Genomic DNA, 10,628 nt, shown 5'->3' with positions numbered 1-10,628 from the left:
AACTCATCCCAATGCTTCCATCTGAAAGCTAGATTATCACCTGGTAATTAAAGCTCTAAGACTGGAGAGAAATTCAGCTTAAATCTATCCAGCTCTAAGAGTGAGGATATATGAGTTACAGATAGATACACACACACACAAGGGCACAGTTTTGAAATATTAGCCAGAGGATTGTTACTCTTTCACCATTTAAAGTGGACAATGAGGCTGAGGTCTATTGCCAAGAAGACCAAACACAAAAAGCTGGATTCTTGGCTGTGATCATCACATTCTGATAGATTCCCTCTCCTTCTCCATCTCCATTAAGAATTATCTTCCAGGGTCCCCCAAAATCTTCCCCTCATAGAAGCTGCACTACAGTGCCTCCCAAATCCTAGTTACTTTATTTCTGTTGCTGTTCAGTTGCTAAGTCGTGTCCAACTCTTTGCAACCCCATGGACAGTAGCACACCAGACTTCCCTGTCCTTCACTATCTCTCAGAGTTTGCTCAAACTTATACCCACTGAACTGGGGATGTCATCCAACCATCTCATCTTCTGTTGTACCCCCTACTCCTCCTGCCCTCAATCTTTCCCAGGGTTTTTGCCAATGAGCTGCTCTTTGCATCAGGTGGCCAAAGCAGAAGATACCACTCTAATAGCAGAAGGAGAAGAGGAACTAAAGAGCCTCTTGATGAGAGTGAACGAGGAGAGTTACTTTACTATGTATTTCTTTAACAAGTATTGTTTGACTGTCTACTATGGGCCAGGAACTATTGTAGACACTGAGTGTACAGCAATAAGCAGACAAAACTGCCTGTCTTTTTGGAGCTTGCAATGCAGACAACAAATAAGAAAGCATACAGTGTGTCAGGTGGTGAAAAGTGAGGTGGAAGAAAATAAAGGAGTAAGGAAGAATGGAAGATGATAGGTGTAACTTTAAGTAGATTGTATTCAAGTCATGGAAGGCCTCCCTGAAAAGGTAGCACTGAACAATAATGTGAAGGAAGTGAGAGAGGGAGCCAAGTGGATACCAAGGAAAAGAATGGGCCAGGTGACAAGAGTGGCCGGTGCAAAGGCCCTGGGGTGGAAACTGCCTGGGTTCTTAAAGGAACAGCAGAGACTCCAGTGTGGCTGGGGAAATGTGGGGAGAGGAGTTGGAGGTGAGGTCAGAAGATTAAGAGGTAGCAGACCTTATAAGGCCCTGCAGGACATGGTAAGAAGTTTGGCTTTGACTCTGGGTAAGATTGAGAGATATAAAAACCTTTTAAGCAGAAAATGAGATGACCTGGGGGAGAAGGGAGAAAAAGGGGGAAAAAGGGAGAAAAAGGAGGTTAGGTGGAAGTTTGTTATCCAGGAGAGAGATGATGGGGGTTCATGGCAGGTGGAGTGCAGAGGAGATAAAGGATGGAGTGGTGAGGTGCGGTCGCATTGAGGTGAGGCTGGTAGGATTAGCTGCCATATTGCACAAGGCATTTGGAAGGAAAAGAAAAGCTGACAACACCATGGTTTTGTGACCTATGCACCCAGAAAGATGGGTTTCCATTTCTATGGTGGGGAAGCCAGCCAGATGAACAAATGTAAGCGGGAACCAGGAATTCAGCAAAGAAACTTCAAGGTAATCTCTGTCAACCATCACGTCTCATAAAAAATAAACAAATAAAGGAATTCCCCCTAAAGTTTTATTAAGGCTTTCTGTTAAATAAAAGAAGTCAGTCTCCCATCTCTCCAAATATACCACACCAGGAAAACGAAAAACTTTTTAAAGAAGAAATCGGGGACTCCCCTGGTGGTCCAGTGGATCCGGATCTGTCTGCTAGTGCAGGGGACATGGTTCCGCCTCTGGTCCAGGAGGATTCCACAGGCCACAGGGAAGCTGAGACCGATGCCACGACTACTGAGGCTGCACACCCTAGAGCCTGTGATATGACGCGAGATAAGGCACTGCAAGGATAGCCAGGCACCACACCTAGAGAGCAACCCGGGCTCGCAGCAGCTAGAGAAAGCCCATGCACAGCAGCGAAGACCCACACAGCCATAAATAAATAAATTTTTTTAAGTATCCAAACAAAAAAAATAAATAAATAATAAGAAATTGGTTTTTAAAAATTCTCTCCCATTCAAAGCAAGCACTCGGGTAGTAAGATTCTTTTTTTTCCCTTCATCCTAAAGTAAAGTACGTAAAGTTGCTCAGTCGTGTCCGACTCGTAGCGACCTCATGGACTGCAGCCTACCAGGCTCCTCCGTCCATGGGATTTTTCAGGCAAGAGTACTGAAGTGGGGTACCATTGCCTTCTCCTTCATCTTAAAAGTTCCCTCCAAAGAAATCACTTTTATAGGTACAATCCTGATTTCCCCAAACCAACAATGTTACCACATTCTCCTTGTATGATGTATGTGTCACCTACGAAAGTCTGTGTGTGAATGTGTGCCTGCATTTGTATGTGGACATGAAGCAACAGCTACTGTTTTGAGGACATATCTATTTTATTCTTGAGAATCAAAGCATCGCAGAGTAGCTTAGGGCAAGGTCTCCAATTTGCCTATCACAGCAGTTAGTGACAGCAATACATCGAGGACAACCAAGTTGCTTTCTTGATTAAACGGTAGATTAATTGAAATCCCTTTTGCATTATAAAGCAAAGCATGATTCAAAAGATGAAACGCACACCTACTGACCCCCATTCATTTTTCCATCCGTCACCTAAAGCTTGCTAAGTTTAATGGCCTGTGAAACATTCTCTAAGAGGAGAGAAAGTTAGAGGAAGCAATCAATATGGCCTTCCCCATTTCCCTCTGTCTTCTACAAGACAACTTTTACATTTCTCTCCATATACCATATACTCCTCTCCCTCCGAGGGCTCGAATGTCAGGCAGAGAAAACGCTTACCACTTGTCAAGTGTCTGCTGCCGCAAGTAACTGTTAAGTCAACAGGCAGCTTTCAAAGTGGCCTCCGTAAAGAAACGGCTCCGAGCATTTCGGTGCTCCTGATATGCAGAGCTTCAGCCTCAGCCTGGAATCCTATGAATCGGATATGAGGGGACGGGTGGCTTTATTTCTCAACCGAAAACCTGCGACAGCCAGAATCACTGGAGGCAATCCATAAAGACTCAGGCCTGTCACAGGCGGTGCTTTCAAAACAACCTATTCAGAAAGCTAATGTTCCCTGGAGTACAGAGAACAGAGAAAATAATGAACCACTGCCCCCATAAAACACTTTGATAAATACCCCGCTTAATAGGCCACTTCTCCAGGATTCATCTTCTCAGAATGCAGTCTTCCTCCCAAGCTCACATGAACTATCCATGGACGGTAACCGAAAACTATTTTTATCCCACCCTGCATGAAAAATATCTACTAGCAACAGCTACTCCTAGTGAATACTTTCTCATTCTCCCAAGAATGGTCTTTGGCCTTTGCTGCCTGGAGAGACATCTGAGTGTAAGTTTGCTACGTCCCGCAAGGCCTTCTCCATAACCTTCTCTGGTGACAGCTATGTTTCCACTGAAATCATTTCTCAGCAGACGGCAAGCTCACCCAGACAGAGGCTCTGCCATGTTCATCTCTGTCTACTTCACAGAGCTAGGAACATTTCTTCAGGCCTGATTTGTATTGTGTTGAGTGGCTGTTTGACTTGATTTGAAACATCTGCTTTAAGTCATCAATGAACAGTGTATTAGCCAGGGTTCTCCAGAGAAATAAAACCAACAGGATAGATGCAGATCCCCAGAAAAGGAGATTGATTACAGAAATTCACTCATGCAATTATGGACCCTGAGAAGTCCCACGGTCTGGGACTTCTCTGATCCAGTGGTTAACACTCTACCTTGCAATGCAGGGGGCTCAGATTCAATCCCTGGTCAGGGAATTAAGATCCCACATACCAAATGGGGTGGCCAAAAATAAAATAAATGTCTTCCCCACCCACAGAAACAAAGGAAGCCCCATGCCTGCCACCTGCAAGCTGGAGAACCCAGATAGTTGGTGTTGGAGTTCAGTTCAAAGCTCTGAGGATCAGGAAGCTAATGGCGCAAGTCCTGGTCTGAGTCTGAAAGCCCAAGGCCCAGGAGCGCCCATGTGCTAGGGAAGGAGAAGGACGTCTCCGCTCAGGCAGAGAGTGAGTTGGCCCCTCCTCCGCCATTTTGTTCTGGTCAGGCCCTCAGGGGATCGGATGAAGCCCACCCACATGGGGAAGGGTGATCTTCTTTACTCCATCTGCTGGTTCAAATGCTGATCTCTTCTGGAAACATCCTCACAGACACTTCCAGGAATAATGTTTTACCAGCTTCGCCCAGTCAGGAGGACACAAAACTAAGCATTGCGAATGGGGTTGAAAATATTGAAAGAAATCAGTCTTTCTACACTGTTAACATCACCACTGCTTGCAATATCAGTCTTCTCTTAACTAAGAGCGCTAACCCCACAGGGATGGCTTCATCAAGGAGTTCTACAGCTTAGTGTTTTATTAGTGGTGGGTCACACATCATGTCAAAGTGTGCTCGTCACCCAGTCTGTCCGACTCTTTGCGACCCCCTGGACTACAGCCCACCAGGCTCCTCTGCCCATGGGATTCTCCAGGCAAGAGTACTGGAGTGGGTTGCCATGCCCTCCTCCAGGGGATCTTCCTGACCCAGATTCGAACCTGGGTCTCCTGGAGTGCAGGCAGATTCTTTGCTATCTGAGCCACTAGAGAAGCATCTATTTCCCTGCCACACCCAGTACACCAACCCCCAACCATTTTAATGAATGGGGGATGGGCTTTCCTATTCACAGCAAAACTGGCCCTAAAGTACTTAAATTCAATTATCAAAGAAACTGGTAGATTCTCACTAATTTCTTTCCAAGACACTCAGGTATGTTCTTCTATGTAAAAAAAAAAAAAAAATTAATTATGATGCAAATAACCACAACATTCCAACCAGCAAATACCCCAAAACGAGGACCCCTCAGACCCCATGCAGAGTCCATGCAGAGAGGCTGCTGGACTTTATGTCTTCAAGGAACAACTCGGTAGAGGAGTTATTACTCCTTACAAGATGTCTGCCGAGGAGTTGGCACAGAATGGTCCTTCAGTAGCACTGCACAAGAGCACAACACTTTTGAAATATTTTTTTTCAAAAACCACTAATTCCTTCCTACACAAACTTTAATCTTTTGGGTGCCTGCTGTGACTTCTTCAATTACAAAGAAAAAAGGCAGCTCTCATAGTAAGGTAATACCCTGGAAGTACATTTTTCTCCTCAGAAACTAATAAGGGCACTTACCCCCTTGGGAAACCAGGAGGTAAGAAGAACCATCATTGAAAGGAATGTCGTAAAGCCATTTATGTGCTATTTTGAGTATGGAAGATTTCTAAGCATTGTGAAGTTACTAGGCATCCCATGAAGGGGCTTTTGGGTATTCTTTCATGACCTACAAGAGAAATTCACTCCACCCCAATGAGCTCCTTTCCACTTGGCTCTCAAAACAAGCTCTCATAGCTCTCCTCCAGGTCATGGAACACTGGTTGCACAGAGCAAGTCCAACCCTCAGGGTATAGACTCAGCCTCTATAACAAAGAGGCCCTCAGCACTGTTGCTGGAAAACGACAAAGCGTATTTCTGTTCTCAATGTCACACAAAGGTCAGTGGATGATGCAGGCAAGTGGCTCACTCGCAGCCTGGGACTCAGGGTGCCTCTTCAGGGCAGCTGCTGTGAGAGTGGCTCACCCAGGCTCACAGAGCTCCAGCCTCTGCGGGGCTGGCGGCTTAGACACGCAAGGAGGTCAAAGGCAGATACAAGTGCAGAGGTGAGAAAGGTATTGGGACTTCCCTGGTGGTCCAGTGGCTAAGACTCTACACTCCCAATGCAGGGGGCCCAGGTTTGATCCCTGGTCAGGGAACTAGATCCCACAAACTGCAACTGAAGATCTGACACAACCAAATAAATAAATAAACAAATCCTGTGGCTCATTCAGTAAAGAACCAGCCTGCAGTGCAGAAGACCACCTGAAATGCAGGAGACCTGGGTTTGATCCCTGTGTCGGATCAGGTAAATCCTCTGGAGAAGGAAATGGCAACTCACTCCAGTATTCTCACCTGGAAAATTCCACGGACAGAGGAGCCTATCGGGCTACAGTCCATAGAGTCGCAAACAACCTGACACCACTTAGTGACTAAAAAACAGCACAGACAAAAGAAATAAAGAAGAAACCGTTGTGTAACGGGCAGGTGAGGCTCCACAAAGAACCACCTCTTTCCCCTTTATAAAATAAGGATTTAAGAACTCCAAGAGGGACAGTGGACCTCGCATTTCCCTTCATCCAGGAAAAGAAGGTGAAAGCAGGTACCATCTGCCTACTGTGGCTGCTCACCCAGCAGGCTGGAGCCTCCAGTCTCTCAAGGTCATGTGACCTCAGCATCAAAGCACCCGGCGGTGGTGGGCGTGGTCCACCGTGGCTTGGTGGGCGTGGTCCACCGTGGCTTGGTGGGCGTGGCCATCTCTTCTCTTCTAGCGTCTCTGGTTTCCTATCTTGGTTTACGCCTGTATTTTAATTGTCCAGAGCGTCAAGTGCCTTCCTCTGTTCTCACTGAAACTATCTAGTGATGCTTTTGGGAGAAGCAGGTTCCCAAACCCCTCGACCACCTTCCAGGATTTGGGAACAGAGAAAGAAAACAAGGGACAGATATCCTTTTTAAAGGACGTGACCAGGAATTTTCCCCCATCACTTCTGCACGTGACCCACTAGACAGGAAGCCTGGTCCCCAGGCATGCCTCAGGTAGGGTGCTTTCTCCGTTACAGGAACCCTGAAATTCCCACCTCCCGAGATGCCCTTCAGACCAGGAAAACCTGAGACAATTTGTCACTCTACAGAGGAATCCTTTCACTAAACGTCAGAAGGAGAGGAGACTTCCCTGGAAGTCCAGTGGTTAAGACTCTGCACTTCCAAAGCAGGGGGTGTGGGTTTGATCCCTGGTCTGGGAGCTAAGATTTCACATGCAGTGTCTCATGGCCAAATAAAAATAAATTAATTAATTCAGTTCAAAAATAAAAAGAAGGGAGTTGAGATAGCAAAACATTCATTAAAGAAAAAAAAAAAACTAAGAGGGGGAGAATGAACTCTGGGATCAGTTAACCATCCCTACCCCACATCCTCTGACTTCCAGGTCTACAGCTCTCTCCCCTTCTTGCTTGATGTACAGACTATAGACATGATAGAGGACATATGTTGAAATATTAAGAGCATATATCTCAGATTTGAGATTAACAAGCCATGTCTAACCTTTACCTGTGCTTCCTTGTATTTTCCAATTTTCTACAGTGGCTGTTTATTGCTTTCATAACTAGAGGTTCCCATCATCTACAAAATACTTGTTTAACAGTAGTTCCTAGTAGGAGAAGCTGGTCTAACTCTCCATCTCCACGTCTATAGTGGAGATACCTATAAACCAATTGTGAATCTTCCCATTTATACTATTTTATCAACATTTATGGGTTCCTGTTATCTTGCAGAGTAATTATTATTATTGCCAGTTTACACGGGGGAAATCTGAGACTTTGGGAGTTTAATGATCTAATACAGTCGCTAGCTAACAAGGGAACAAACAGCTGTTTCTCAGAAGCCTGAAATACTCATTTCTAACATTCACTGGTGCTTTCTACAGGCCAAGTACTGCCCTAAAAATTTAACAGATTTTAATTCATTTAACAGTCATGACAAGCCTCACAGCCTGGTTCTAATGGGACACTCTGAGATTTGATGTTGCAGAGACAAGGAAAGTAACTTGTCCAGAGTCTCATAACTTGTTAATGATGCCTATCGGTTCACTGCTGCCAGGTCTCATCTGATTCTCAGGTGGCACAGTGGTAAAGAATCTGCCTGGCAATGTAGGCGATGCTGGAGACTTGGGTTTGATCCCTGAGTTGGAAATATCCCCTGGAGTAGGAAATGGCAACCCACGCCAGTATTCTTGCCTGGGAAATCCCATGGACAGAGGAGCCTGGCGGGCTACAGTCCAGAGGGTCACAAAGAGTCAGATACAATTGAGCACACATTCACCCAACCGTTATCCTAGCTGAATTCTCTAAACTCTAAAAGAACTTAGGGCTTTCCTTCTGAAGTACACAAGACGGAGTTATTTACTGAAAGGAATACTAGGATCACGGAAACCTTTCTTCTGTTTGTTCATGTTGCGGGTAAGTTGAAAATTTTAATGGAACAAAAATCAGGATATTCAATTCAACACACAGAGAATCAGCAGGAGAACCCTTCGGCTGTTCTGTCAATGTCCTTCACAGACTGAACTTCCTCCCAACACGGAAAAGTGCCCAGTTATGACAGCAGCCATCCGCAAGGGCAGGCAGCCTTTCCTTCCTGTCATCAACTGATTCTCACAACGACTGCTTGTGTTCTGATTTTGCATATCTTTTACCTACCCAAAATAGTTCATGCCCCCCCATCCCATTGTCCAGATGGTCTAAAATTTTCTCTAATATCCAAACCTATTCCGAACTTAACTCTACAAATTTCTTTTTTCCCGTTTTAGGCAGAAGGTTCAACGCTGGGAGCAACTTCTTGAAACCTCAATGCATTTTGCATTTAATGCTTTCAAGTGCAAATTTCATGCATATACTTTATAGTTGGTCTTACAAAAAGTTTGCCATTAGAAACACTATGACAATGCACTATAACACTATTTCATGAATGGAAAATAAAAACTTATTTTTCAGAGCCTCAAGATCTGAAAATGTTCATGGACAGATCTGGTCCAGGAATCATCACCCAGGGGGCCTCACGCTCCTCACGCAGTGACTTCCAAGCTTTGATTGATGGTGAAAATCAGTGTTTGCTACAAATAATGTTCTGACAACATGTGTTGGATAGAAGGTTGAGGGAAGGTCCCACACCTTGGCTCACAGTAGGCAAGAACTTGCTTCAAGTTAGTAATGGAGGATAGAGCAAGTGCATGCTGGGGCCAGTGAAACACTGTGGATCTTAGAGAACAGGGAAGGGTGGTGCCTGGTGGTAAGTCAGACTCCTTGGTCAGGGCAGCAGGCAGTCCCACCCAGAGCACGGTCATCTGGCAATGGTTCAGCATCTCAGGGAAGCCAAGGCGCTGCAAATACAAACGAGGCCCCAACTACTGGTGAGAAAGTGAGGAGTACTGGTGTATTTATGGCACTGTACAGTCAAAGCTATGGTTTTTCCAGTAGTCCTGTATGGATGTGAAAGCTGGACCACAAAGAAGGCTGAGTGCCAAAGAATTGATGTTTTTGAACTGTGGTGTTGGAGAAGACTCTTGAGAGTCCCTTGGACTGCAAGGAGATCAAAACAATCAATCCTAAAGGAAATAAATCCTGAATATTCATTGGAAGGACTGATGCTGAAACTCCAATACTTTGGCCACCTAATGCAAAGAGCCGACTCATTGGAAAAGACCCTGATGCTGGGAAAGATTGAAGGCAGGAGGAGAAGGGGACAACAGAGAATGAGCTGGTTAGATGGCATCAATGATTCAACATGAGTTTGAGCAAATTCCAATAAATAGTGAAGGACAGGGAAGCCTGGTGTGCTGCAGTCCATGGAGTCACAGGACATGACTGAATGACTGAACAACAACAACAAAATGCCATAAATTGAATGGCTTATCAATAACAGAAATGTATTTCTCAGAGTTCTGAAGGCTGGACGTCTAAGATCAAGGTGTCAATGTGGCCAGCTTCTGTGAGAGCCCTCTCCTAGGGCCTCTTTGAACTGTGTTCTACTTGGCAGAAGGGGTGAGCTATTTCTCTGGGGTCTCTTTTCTGTGGGCACTAATATCCTTCATGGATATCAAGGAGATTGAACCAGTCAATCCTAAAGGAAATCAACCCTGAATACTCTTTGGAAGGACTGATGCTGAAGCTGAAGCTCCAATACTTTGGCCACTTGATGCCAAGAGCCAACTCACTGGAAAAGACCCTGATGCTGGGAAAGATTTAGGGCAGGAGGAGAAGGGAGGAACAGAGGATGAGCTGTTTGGATGGCATTACCAATTCAATGGACATGAACTTAGACAAACTCTGGGAGATGGTGAGGGGCAGGGAAGCCTGGAGCTCATGGGGGTCATGAAGAGTAGGACACATTGGTGACTGAACAATAATAAAAAAAAATCCCCTTAATGAGGGCTCCACCCCCATGACCTAACCACCTCCCCAAAGCCCCATCCCCACACACCATCATTTTGAGGATCAGGATCCCAGCAGATAAATTTGGAGGAACACAAACCTTCAGGGCCTCATAATAAATTACAAGACAGTTAGGCTGCACCTACAGGTTCACCCCCGGAGCTCACCTGCTCACCTAAATCCTGGCCTGATCTCCCTGCTCCTTTCCTTCTTGGGCCTCTCTATGTGACATCTGATCCGGCACTGTTGCTGGACTCCAGCCCTTGTTCCGCATTCCCTGACCGCCTGTCTTCTAAGACCCTTACACATGGAGGTCACTCCTGAACTTGACCTTGCTCTATCCCCCTGGACCTTGGCAGCCAGCTTCCTTCCCAGAGTGGCAGCCTTTTCCAGCAGAAACAGTAAGTCCACAGCCCAGCTCTGTGATGTGCACACCCCACCCCAAGTAGGGCAACGCTAATAGCAAGCCCAGGGTCTCCATTGGTCACTTCCTCCCACCATC

The 10,628-nt window shown here is 45.6% G+C and overlaps 1 non-coding gene across 1 annotated transcript; it reads left to right on the top strand.

Annotated features, from left to right (window-relative positions):
- Nucleotides 1–5,787: 5,787 nt before the first annotated feature.
- TRNAG-CCC lies at nucleotides 5,788–5,860 on the top strand. Its single transcript has one exon. It is a non-coding gene; the product is annotated as a tRNA-Gly (tRNA).
- Nucleotides 5,861–10,628: the final 4,768 nt, after the last annotated feature.

Source organism: Bubalus bubalis, chromosome 1 (assembly GCF_019923935.1).
Source record: "Bubalus bubalis isolate 160015118507 breed Murrah chromosome 1, NDDB_SH_1, whole genome shotgun sequence".
Lineage (NCBI taxonomy): Eukaryota > Metazoa > Chordata > Mammalia > Artiodactyla > Bovidae > Bubalus > Bubalus bubalis.
The sequence above is the reverse complement of the archived record's forward strand: the minus strand, read 5'-3'. Positions and strand labels throughout refer to the sequence as shown.